General features: G+C 37.2%; 1 long non-coding RNA gene across 1 annotated transcript; it reads left to right on the top strand.

Annotated features, from left to right (window-relative positions):
- The first annotated feature begins 570 nt into the window (after nt 1-570).
- On the top strand, nt 571-12775 carry LOC144963846 (uncharacterized). Its single transcript, XR_013643725.1, has 2 exons — nt 571-728; nt 12588-12775. It is a non-coding gene; the product is annotated as an uncharacterized LOC144963846 (long non-coding RNA).
- The last annotated feature ends 365 nt before the right edge of the window (nt 12776-13140 follow it).

The raw sequence follows: 13140 nt of genomic DNA, 5'->3' as shown, positions 1-13140 counted from the left end.
ATTTATAGTATAGACTAGATTTTCCCCTTTCCCAGCCTCACATTTTAGTCCGTTGACCTGGGTGAAAAAAATCTGCTGCAACTCAAAAGTTAAAAGAGGTTGGGCTGGGAAAAAAAATGAAAACAAAAACAGAAACGAATACAATTTATACAAGACCTGTGGAAAATTGAATGAGCTTTAGGAGAGAATAAGTATATATATATATATATATATATATATATATATATATATATATATATATATATATATATATATATGAGACTGGCTGATTCATGCATCGTTGTGTATTGACATTTTAAAAATATGGATTAGAATTTGTTGACATTTCAATCGATGATATGTCTGTGACTGACATGTAAGCAAACCAATATTATTACATTCGTTGTTGATTCATGTTTGTTGTTGTTGTTGATTCTAAGCGGAGGACACTTACAAATCGCCTATTTTCACTCTGGCAAAAGCAATTTTACTGGATATTTTCACCGATTAAAATGACCTACAATGTGTCAAAAAGTCTCAAATCCAAGGCTACTCTGCCTTACTCTGAAAAAAAAAACCCCCAAAAAAAACAACGTGTATCTCAAATTTTGGCCAGAAAACTCGTCCTTCAAACATCGATCGATTGACATGGCCCTCATCTTGGCAAAAACTCCCAAACCTGGGACTTCCGCGAAATCTGTGTGCTTGTTACCCCATTCAATGCACGACAAATTTGGCAAGCAGAAATGGTAAACATTTTATTGAATCAACCATCAATTCAGATTTCAGCATATCTCAGAGCTGCCAACTTGAAATTTCAAAAATTCGTTTTTCCAAGGGAAAAAAAAAAGATAAAGTCACTTTAAATAGCTTTAGAAATATAAAATTTACCTTCAGTAAGATTCTAAAATGCTCCTAAGTCATGAATATAGTTTCTAAGCATCAAACTTTCCTTTTCAACAAGATTTATTGAGTCAAAGAGGAGATTGATGTTCTGAAGGTGGAGCCGAATTTTTCGTAGTACTAGACAGGTCTGGCATAGCTGTATTATCATACTGAGGTTGGTTTTGGTTTTCAGATTACATTCAAGCACAGTCTAATCCGTCCAAGGCCACGTCGACCCATCGTTATCTTGACCAGTGTCAATAATCGCCTCTCCTACCTTTACAACCATGTTACGCCACTGGGATGCTAGATGTGTAGAGATATTATAGTTGAGAAAAAAAAATCGTGTCATAAACAGACGCCATAGGTGAATGAAAACTGAGTAGCATTGGTAACAACACTGTGCCACACTATTGTGTTGTTGTTGTAAAAGTGGCCTTGGGTCAGTTTGACACAGAATGTTGAATGTATCATTATCGTCTGCTCCATTGGTCACGTAGTTCGCCCCATTTACCCCTTCAGGGCCTGACTGTTGTGTTTCCATTCGTCCCCAGGGCCCCCACCTCACTTGTCGCCAACAGGATTGCCTAAGTCGATAAATTATAATTATAATTTGTATTGAGTCATTATTCAATGCTGTTCCTTTACTTTCCTTTCCAAAAATACTGTTACAATTGACTACTCTTTCAAATGTGTCAAAACAGATTGCACACATATACATAAAACAAAAAGGATAGTTAATAGCAAACGGGCTAGATCTTAAAAAACAACAACAACAAAACAAATATAACCCAGCTCTGTGGATATAACGGATTAAATGTTTCCATAGAGATACCAGTAGAGCAATACCAATGGGAGCGAAATTCAGGTTTTCGTCAACTCAAGACATCGATCACATGATTTGTTGCCATCCAACTATTGAATATTTCTTAACAAATGTAAATTCGCTGCTTTGTTTATGAAATTTGTAAACACACCCATATTATGTCAAGCTGAGCAAAATGACCAATCGTGATGTTAGATGTTTCAAAAGTTGTGAACACTTTTCACTATGTGGGTCACTTTTGAGCACATTTTTCAATGTGACCAATGACCTCGAGCACATGGAAAAGTGATATAGATCATCCCCATTCAAGTCAAGTGAGTCTTGGTATCAAACATTTAATTCTCCTTCATCTATTCATGTTGACAACAATCTTTACCCGTTTTTCTCCAATAGTAATATTTATATTCTGCTTATGGAACAACTTAATTGTTGGTATCAAGTTTCTGAGCAATATTGAGACTGATAACGATTCTGTACGAATTATAAGGAAATTACCATAATTTGTTTTCTTTTTCTTTTGGCTTGATAAAGTTGATAAAGGAAAATTATTTTAAAGCATAACAAATTGGTTTGCTACACAAGCAGAGAAGCAAACCTTTAAAATGTCTATGCAACCAAGTATTGCATTTAAAGATTGCTTATATTCCTCGTCATTTGTCCACGCAGAAATATAATATTGCATCGGATGAAGATTCAAGATACAATATAGATTCTAATGCTTTAAAAGAAATACTATATGTTTGAGATGGGCATAAAACTTAAAGCTATTTACCGGAATCCGAACACAAGACCATTAGAGTCAACAGTCTCCCGAGCACAGAAAATGTTTAGTGGTTCCAAATGGGTGTTATATTATAATATCGATGGCCCTTTGAAGAAGTTATTTTGTACAAACCAGTCTGATATTAGTGATGTGGAATATTTTTTTAAAGTGTGGGGGGGGGGGGGGTGAGGATGATTTGAGGCTTTATGTAGCGCAATATTTACTTTCTGTGCTTAAAACGTTTTGGTATGGGTCTCAAGCATTGCCCACTTAGAGACCTATTGAGACTACTCTGTAGAAATTTCTGTTCCCAAGTCAACAGTAACGCTCAACATGAGGGAAGTACCATGACTCTTGCAGCGTTCCCTTACAATTCATTTTTCGGACAATACAACGCTGTTGCCTGCCATTCACCAGTTCTACACCTGAGTACAATGAGAAAATGTGAGTCGAGCAATGTCCTCATTAATGCTTTAACAGCGGACTCAACATCTTTCAAGTTATAATTTTTTCAATTCATTTTTTTAAATCTTGTTGTGCGGCTGTGCGGTTCATTGGTATGACACTCGTTTTCAAACCGGAAGGTCCTGGGTTCGAGCCTCGCTCGGCGCATAGTTAAGTCCTTGGAAAAGGCCCATTACTCACATTCTCTCACCGCACTCTGGTGTAAAATGAGTACCTGGCCGTTAACAGTCAGTTAACAATAGTCTCTGTCAAAAAAAAAAATAATTGTAATATCGCCTTCTTCTTCTTCTTCTCCTTCTTCTTCTTCTTCTTCTTCTTCTTCTTCTTCTTCTTCTTCTTCTTCTTCTTCTTCTTCTTCTTCTTCTCCTTCTTCTTCTTCTTCTTCTTCTTCTTCTTCTTCTTCTTCTTCTTCTTCTTCTTCTTCTTCTTCTTCTTCTTCTCTTCTTCTTCTTCTTCTTCTTCTTCTTCTTCTTCTTCTTCTTCTTCTTCTTCTTCTTCTTCTTCTTCTTCTCTACTACTACTACTACTACTACTACTACTACTACTACTACTACTACTACTACTACTATACTACTACTACTGCTACTAGTAGACTACTAGTATAGTAGACTACTACTACTGCTACTAGTAGCAGTAGTAGTAGTATAGTAGTAGTAGTAGTAGTAGTAGTAGTAGTAGTAGTAGTAGTAGTAGTAGTAGTAGTTGTAGTAGTAGTCATCGTCATCCTTATCATTATTATGATCAGAGATAAGAGATTTTTTTACTTGTTGCATCAAACGTTAAAATAAAAATAACCTTTGAAATTGATGGGCTGCAAAATTATGAATAACGAAATCTTAAATCATAAAAGAATTTAATTTGATTTGTTTTTCTAATATTGATGTCTTTGCACCGTCATTCCAAACTATCTACGTGTAAATTTTGCAGCTTTTAGGACTCTAAGGGGGAAAAAGACAAATTGTTCTGAACCACTCGAAGGGAAAAACCCCAAAGATCTTACACCAATATCGACAGATCTGGCATTCTTGTGGTTAAGTGAAAAGATAATAACTACAACACTTTATGAGAAGAAAATCCTATGAGAGATAAAAGAGTCATGATCGTTGCGGAATAAGTGGTTGTGGCTTTTTGTTAAAGGTGAGCGACACGGAACAAAACGATAACTCTTCTGTCGTGCTCTGAAAGAAAATTTAAAAACCCACATTTGTAATATTTTGGCCAGAAAACTCGTCCTTCAAATATCGATAGATTAAAATTACCATAATTTTGTCAGAAATCCTCAAAGACAGGGTTTCCTTGAAGTCCCATGTCTGAGAGTTTTTGACAGATCAGGTCCTTTTAATCAACAGTTGTTAAAGGTGTGTTTTTCTGGCCAAATTCTTAAAATGTGTTGGGTTCTTTTTCTTCAGAATACCGCAGTATTATCTGCCTCACGAGCAAAGACCTAGTACTTTTATTTAAAAAAAGAAAAGAAAAGAAACATTTGTCATTTCTATTACTGAATGAAATTCCGTTCAAAGATCCAGCGGGTTGATGAGAAAACTATGTCCCTTAGAATCGTAATTGGGTCAAATTAAGATATTTACATTATATATATATATATATATATATATATATATATATATATATATATATATATATATATATATATATATATATATTATAAGGATCCCTTGCATACAAAGTTTGAAAAGATAGTTCATGATATTTTTAAAAATAATATTAGAAAACTTAAATGCACCTTATGCCTCATAATCTATATTCATTGTGAATTTCAGCTGTCTTGTAAATTTGATTTCATTTTTCTGGAGTTTTTTACCCATAGAACACTCTTAAATGATATGTGATGTAATTAATTGGTTGGGCTTGGATTTTGAAATTGTATCGAAACATTAGAAGACACTCCCCTTCAAAGTTTTGACTTTTCCTAAAATGTAACTACTAGAGACGTCTCTACTCGCCTCACTTCATTTTAAAAAATCCCACTTTTCAATAAAGTGAATATCAATATTATGGGATCACTCCTAATCTTGTCTCTAAAAAACCAAAAATAAACTCTCGAGTTACATTAATCTGTTAATCCCCAGAATCTCCCGTGTAGAAGTTGCCGTGAGAAAAACTAACTGAATCTATCGTTTTACATAAGAAAAAAAAAAAGAAAGAAAGAAAAGGACAAAAGAAAGAACGGAAGGAAAATGAAAAAGAGAAGAAAAGAAGAACGAGAAGATTTCGTTGACTAATTCAGAAAGGAAAAGATTGTTGAAACGACCTTTTCCGAAAATCTTCCAACCTATCCGGCCTTTTGTCACAAGGGTTCTAATCTCCTTCCCCATCTGATAAGGACTTTGTGTGGAGTTAGGACGCTTGTTTGGCCACCCTTTATAAAGCTGTTTGTGTTCCAGATTTACTGTTGTTAGCTTGTTGCATGCTTGGTCAAGTCAGTTAAATTGTGACGCGTATCACCTGTGCTTGAGAGAAACATATTTTCCAAGTAAAGATGTTAACCGTCTAAGACATTTATATATTTTACGGTTTTCGTCAAAAGAATAATAACACCCAATGTGCATAGACGGAACTTTGAGAAGACGAGCTGAGAAAAAAATGACTTCATAAATCGTACAGGTCTTCCCTATTGTAACTCCCAAATCAGAAAACATCACCAGATTCAAGAAGTTTATTGTTAAGGGCATCGCCCAATCCCACGGGGCAGATGGAAATTCCACAATCCCTGTCAGAAAAGCTGTACAAGGGGTACCAGCAAACTCAAACCAGGACGTAGCTCAGTCCTCTGTAGACTGAAAGGGAAGTAGAGGAGGAAAGTAAAAGTTGGCAACAAAATATCGAAGAGATAGCATCAATAAAGACCAACGAACGTTGTGAAATTGCCATCAATAGAACGAGATGGAAGTCCATGACACCCAACATCAGGAAAGAGAAGGAACCCGGATGATAACGATTACCGAGCCGAGAGGTATCGTCGTAGACGCAGACCTGCCAATTGAGCAGACAGGCTTCACAGACGGGAGATGCAGATCGAGGCAGGCTTTGAACTGAGGATACGAACGGATGCGGTTACCTATACTGCCGTTTTATTGAAGAACACAGAATGTGCTTTGTCACAACGCCACGGTCATCTATATGTTCTGCGGTTTCGGGCTCTTGACCACAACGGGTACATGTTGGACAGGTAGAAAGTCTTCTCACTGAGTTTCGAGGAGGTGATGTCCCCGCCCCCTCGAGGAATTGAATTAGTCCAATCCAACTTTCATCTCATTCATGCGGTTCTGTCCGAAGTCAGGAAAGCTATGTACAAGGGTTGTCGGTACTTATTTCAGTTCGAAACAGGGGCACTGTCCATTATGCGCTTGAGAGGGGTATCCCCATTCCCTCTCTTTAAAAAAAAATCTTATTAAGCCAGCTGTTTGTCGTCTCCCGCCGAACATGGTGGGGGTGGGGGGGGGGGGGGTTGGATTGCTGCCATTATCGGACCCCATTCTCTAGGCCTTGCTGCCAACGTTCCCGACATTGGGCATGGTTTTGCGAAATTTTACATCGACCTTCTCAACGTACTTGCTTCAACCCCATATAGTGTGATATGACGAAGACTAGGTCCTAGCTCACTAATGGAATCGAAGCGAGAACGTACTTGGTAAGAATATGGCCAACCTTAAATCCTACTTTGATGAGCGGTATCTCTCAGATAAACACTTCAAAAAACCGTAGCTACTCTTTTCATCCAAGCAATATGGAGCATGCCAGGACACTGAGAGTCAAAGTCGAGAACCAGTTACTCCCTCATGCGTCTTATCCAAAGTATTTGGAAGTTACGCTGGAACGCTGCCTTACATAATATCGGGTTTATGTCGAAGGTATTCCACAGGAAGATAGACAAACGCGACAGTTTTCTGAGGTTGTTGGTGGGATCCGCTTGAGGCCCCGAACAGCCGCTATTAAGAACATCTGCCCTGACTTTGTGCGTGCTATTCCACTGCAGAGTATTGCGCCCCGGTGTAGCGTAGAAGCAGGAACGTCGACAAGGCTTAACTCCGCAAGCCTGTGGAAATGGCATCACGAACGCCGACAACAACACCCATGGATGAGACCTGAGAATGGCACGATCCAGACCACCGATGACCGAAGGGAGACGATTACTTGGTGTTGGCTTTATAAATAAATAGAGAGGGCTGGGAGAGAAGTTATCAGGCTTTTGTACCAGCAAGAGAAGACTCTGAATGAAATCCAACAGACTGATGTCCAGAACTTGTATGACGAAAGCAACCCTTCATCGGTGTCAGCTGACGACACTACACTCTTGTATTCGTAGTAGTGACAGCTCTAGATCGCGAAGCATCTGTTTGCGTAGCGACGCTGCTCCCCGGGTTAGCGATTGGGATAAGGTAGAACATAGTTGGGAGAGGATTTGTTGATCACATGCTTGCCAAAAAATACTCGTATATAAACAAACATAAAAATTGCACGTCCGTCACATTCTATCGAAAAGTTCAAAGCAGATTGTGCTACTGGTTAAACATAAAATTGCAAAATAGAAATACAGCATTAAAGGAGGTGGCTTCAGACATCAAACAAAGCACAATGGATCAACCTTTCGTTTAATATCGAACTTGTATTTGCCAGGAATAAAAACTAACAAAAAGAAACAAGAAAGGACAAGGGAGGGAGGGGGGTGGGGGGGGGGGGGACAGCACTTTTTAATTGCTCTAAATTAAATGGTTTAAAAGAACCGTTTCGTAAGGGATGTAGTCACAGCATATTAATATGAAACGTCTTCATCGTCTAAGAAACGAATATGGTTTCACAGCTGCTTGTTTGTAGGTTCGGACTTCGGCTGCGGTTATGGGCTCATTGAAGATTTGTACAATATATTACGTACGAAACAATAACAATAACATAGAACCACGATTTCCCGACATGATTTCGATATTTTTTAAACCCCTCTTTTCACAAGAGATTATACTTACTCCTCGGAAAACGTTATTTTACTCCCGCACATATAAAAATGGGAAAAGGTATTACATTAATGGAACATCTGGAAACCAGACTGTCATATGGCCAAATTGGCAAAAAAAATGGCCACAAGGAGAATCGCTTGGCCAGAACAAATATTGTCTGGCCAGCGACCTAAATTTGGCCGCATAGGAGCAATAAAATGGCCACATGGACACACTACTTTAAAACAAATAAATCTAAAACGTTTTCGTCGACTTCTGCAATTGAGCTCCAAGATTGTACAGCCACAGCCTGATTGACCAGCTTACAATGCAACATTTAATTCTGGACTCATCAGCAAAGAACAATTCAGGACTGGGAATCTGAATTTTTCTTTAATGGAGAAATGTTTGTCGAACTTTACAGTTTTGGACTACAATATTGAAACACGAGAACAGTTTAGGAGAAAAACCTCCTAAGCACATTGCAGAGTATATAATGCACTTAGATGCCTTATAACCCGTGTAAGCAATGCCATAATTTGCGAGCGTATCTTCTCAATTGTTATTCGTGTTACAACAAAAATCAAAAGCAGTATAAGTATAAGCAACAAGAGGCTTGGAGCTATTTTGAGGGCGATAACAGTTTTAAAATTTGAAGAAAAACGTTATCCAAACTTTCGGGCTAACGATGAAAGACTGTCTTAGTTTAAGTATAACGTGCAATGATCCAAAACCAAGTGATGAAAGCATGGATACAGTTTCAGCACAGCAAAAATGAATAGAGAAACTGAGTCCAGGGCTTCCGATTTCTACATCACTAGCCCCATTGTGGTCATGTGAAGGATATCAACAAGATGTTATTATTCAGATAGATACAAAACCAATTAATTTGCAACTGTCCTTTCGGTCTCCCCACAGTCATGTCTATGTTGTCTAGTGGTATTACACTCGCTTTCGGATCAGAAGGTCCTGGGTTCGAGCCTCGCTCGGCGCATAGTTGAGTCCTTGGAAAAGGCTCTTTACTCACATTCTCTCACCGTACTCAGATGTAAAATGAGTAACTGGCCGTTAACAGCGTTGTCTCTGTCGGAAAAATGTTTAACAGGCGTCATGTCTCGTCCTATATGTTACGTGTTGCTGTTGTTCATAGACCCCCTTGTAAAGTGCTTTGAGCACGTTAAGTGGATATTGCGCTACATAAAAACCCAAAACAAACAAACAAAACAACAACAACAACAAAAACAATGAGTTTTTCAAGTGGGTCAGAGTGTTAGTAAGTAGCGTTTGGCCAAGTAAGGTGCTATTTGGCCACTTTTATAATCGAAATTGGCTACGAGGAATTCTGGCCATTTAACACCCCTGCTTGAAACTTTGATGGAGATGCATTTTAAAACATGCAAACAATAGTAATCTTGTCAAGTATGCACGTAGATCAAACGCAAAGTCAGATAGAAATAATAATTTGCACCTGCAAAAAAGGCTATCTATCCAAATTGACTCTCTATGCACATAATGTGTCTTTCTGGTCCTTTCGTCCTCAGCCCTATTTTTTTATTTTTTTAAATTCTATTTAGGAAACTGTAGATACCTGTATCGTTTCTAAATGCACCCAGATATTTGCAAAGCTCATAGAGTTGTTTTCAATTGACTCTTACCATTATTTTCGTTGCTTCTATATTGCTAGATTTTATCCTCGCTATTCAACTTCTGTCGAAAACGTTTTATAACACTGTGCACACACCGTGTACAAAGCACAGCAAGCACTTTTATGATTTTCAATGCATAATAAAATCGCTGACATGTCATTCTTAACTTCTTTTTTTTTTCAAGCGATCTATTGTTAAACTTGACAAGAGCATTAATTAAATGTGTGTATGGGAAGTGTGTGTGTGTGTGGGGGGGGGGGGGGGGGTCGGAAAAAGGGAATATTTGATAATGATGATTAAATAGACGTTTGTTTATTATGAACACATGCGTAATGGGAATTTACACAGGGCAAATATTAAATATATTATAATCGTCCGTGTACCATGCAAACACTATACGGATTTGGCCAATATCGAAACCAAGGACGAAACACCGGGGTTACGAGGCAATTGCTTGAGGTCAATTAATTCCCACTTTCGGCAGAAATCGTATTTCAAAATTTGCTTCTTCTTGATAAAAAAAATAAATAAAAAAAATAAAAAAATTAAAAAGTACATAAAAGGGTGAAATTTGAAAGAATATAACGCAATTTCTTACATAGCTAGTTTTTAAGAAGAACAGGTTTATATTAATACGTATTTCATAAAAAATTTAATGAATTCAATTCATTTTCTGACCGTTTACAATTTAATCTGTGAGATGAAAAAACGTCTTTTTCCAATTTCCACAAAATTTAATATTCGAACCAAAGGGAGGTAATATATTTTTTAGTTTGTATATTATCCAAAGTATAGAATGTTTCGAAGTCGATTTCTCCTTTAAAAAATCAACGTTATTTCATCCACCTAGTGATAATATGTATGACCGAGAACTTAAGTTTATTTCACATTACGCACTGCTATTATTAATGGTACACTAAGTTTCTGATAACTGCGTTAAAGATTTATTATATTACACATTAGACATTTTAGTGGATGCTAATTCACAAGTAGCTCCCCTTATGGTCAAGAGTCAGATTAAATGTGCCCATCATGTCGTCAATATGACGCCTTATATAAACTCTAATGATCTAGAAAATAATAATAAAGAACTTAGTGAAACAACTTTCAATTATTCTATAGGGGCAGATGCCCAGATTGCCAAGGCTCTTACAGCATAACTTTAGTTTTCTTATTCGACAAAGATAAAGGGGAAAATTAACAACAAAAACAAAATTAAACAATTAAAAATAATCATTGATAAATAGTCAGAATATTTAGCCCTGTCTGATTGGAGCCATGAAATCATATCAGTTTTTATAGTTGCCGAAGTTGGAGCATTGAGTGATCATGGGCCACATAAATGTAGCGTTGTCCAATGCAATACGGCCGAGGAAAGGCAGCAAACGGTTCTTTATCCAGTCTTCAAACACCTCTGCATTGACCCCAGATTGATAGTCTCTACCTTCCAGATGATAATGCAGAAAAAAAATTGGGATGACATTCTCCTAAATACCCAGTATCTTCACCTGCAAGAATATCAATGATCCTCTGTCCAGAACTCACGTTCGCCCAGTTCCATTCATCTTTGGATGATATCCATATCAAAGTTGTCTTGCATCCTTTTCATATCACGTCGTTCCACACTGGTGGTCTCTCCGTCGTATTTCGATAATCATCTTCTCGAGGTTGATTGTGAAATTCCAATTCCATAGCCGGCCTCTTTAATGGGTTATCGATAGATACAAGTAGATGTCTTTTCGCAGCTTACGAGAGTGTCGTATCGTGTCCTATAGTTTAAAAGCGTATATCTTTTAAATTCCTTTAAATGTACTGTGAAACGTTCGTTCACAGATACAATTTTTCAAAGTTATATAAACAGCATTCATCGTTAATATGACAATATTGAGTATATTATATTCAGTATTTCAAATGATTTAAAACTAGAGATTTCATATCTGTAATTGCGACATGATGTAGATAATAAGCAATAAATCATAAATTCAAAATTTAAGGCAAACTACATAAATTATATGTTTATTGCAGTTAAAGCGAATTGTTTTCATTCGGAGACAAGTATGACGTGAACTCATAATCACTAGCCGGAACTACGTGTCAACACAAGATTTTTTGGAAAAACTATGAATTCATGTCATATTTTGTGGTGCGTTACTTTTTTACATTTTATAGTGTAAAATCTCGAATTTTATGACAACGGTTTTAAAGTAGTTTTTTTTTAAATAGATCTTAAAGAAGAAAACTGTTTTTGATATGGCCTCAATACAAAATCTATATTCAGTTGACACAAATTGATTCAAAGGTATAAAGTCATAAAAATTTGCGATGATGATGATGATCTTGATTACGGACAAAGCATCCAATTCCTTTCTTTGATGGGCGTTTTGTTAAGGATTTACTGACGGTTGAATTGGAAAGTAGTAATTGAATTAAGTATTTGCTTTTCACTATTTATATTTTGATTTGCTTTTCGCGTTCAATTGAATTTGACACAAAAATACAAAAAATTGTATTTAACTCAAAGAACCAGAATCATATAAAATTTGATATTTACATAGCTTGTTTTGATCATAGCAAACGTGCCAGTTCCAATAAGAACGCTAGGAATTGATATTCAGCGTAATCCGCTTTATTTGAAAGGCATTGTTACACGAAAATCTTTTTACAAAAAAAAAAAAAAGGGACAAAAATTCAATGTCCTTATTAATCCTTTAACAGCGGACTCGGCTTCATTCAAATTATAATTTTTCCCATTATTTTTAAAAAGCTTGTGCGGCTTTGTGGTCTACTGGTATAACTCTCGCTTTCGGATCGGAAGGTCCAGGGTTCGAGAACAGCGGATAGTTGGGTCCTTGAAAATTCCTTTTTACTCACATTCTATCACCGTACTTAGGTGTAAAATGGTACCTGGCCGTTAACAGCTTTGTCTCTGTCGGGAAAAAAATTTGTTATAACGCCTTACAGGCGTCATGCATGTCTCGTCCTACATGTTTAGTGTTGCTGTTGGCTGGGAACCCCGTGTAAAGCGCCTTGAGCACGTTTAGTGGATCTTGTGCTATATAAATGCTCTGTTTCAGGACGTATCCACGGTTTTCAAGGCGTCAAGGTCAAGGAACATGGAACCACCGTGGAAGGTCTCGAGAGGGTGGAACAGAAGAGAGTTCTTGATTGACTATGTATGCTGCACTGGGAGCCCAAGGGTTTGATGAAGTAAGTTGAAATTATTTGACTCATCGTCTCAAAACGATATGTGTCAGGCCCCGAAAGGTGAATTTAGAAATAAAATAATTAGAAAAGCGGACTTCTTGTTTTGTCATTAAATAAATTAATAAAATAAAATAAAATTCCCTTTATTCATCCCAAAAGGGACATTTGTCTCTAGGGTCTATTCCAAGGGAAGACTGGAATAACTCAGTTGTCAGCCGCAGTGCAGCGCCGAAAATTGACCTAGGACGAGGTGACTTGCTCAAAGCCACACAGTGCAGCGGCAGGTGATCGAATTCGGTACCTTTCGGGTAAGAAGCAAAGACCGTACGGCTGAGTCACGCTGCCCCAAGTTTTCATATTTGTGGCTATCAATAAAATTTATGTCCAGCTTCAAATTCACCACTTGAGACGGTGAGGTAAATA

Source organism: Berghia stephanieae, chromosome 2, assembly GCF_034508935.2.
Source record: "Berghia stephanieae isolate SIO BIC M18660-M18661 chromosome 2, UCSD_Bste_1.3, whole genome shotgun sequence".
NCBI lineage: Eukaryota > Metazoa > Mollusca > Gastropoda > Nudibranchia > Aeolidiidae > Berghia > Berghia stephanieae.
The sequence above is the reverse complement of the archived record's forward strand: the minus strand, read 5'-3'. Positions and strand labels throughout refer to the sequence as shown.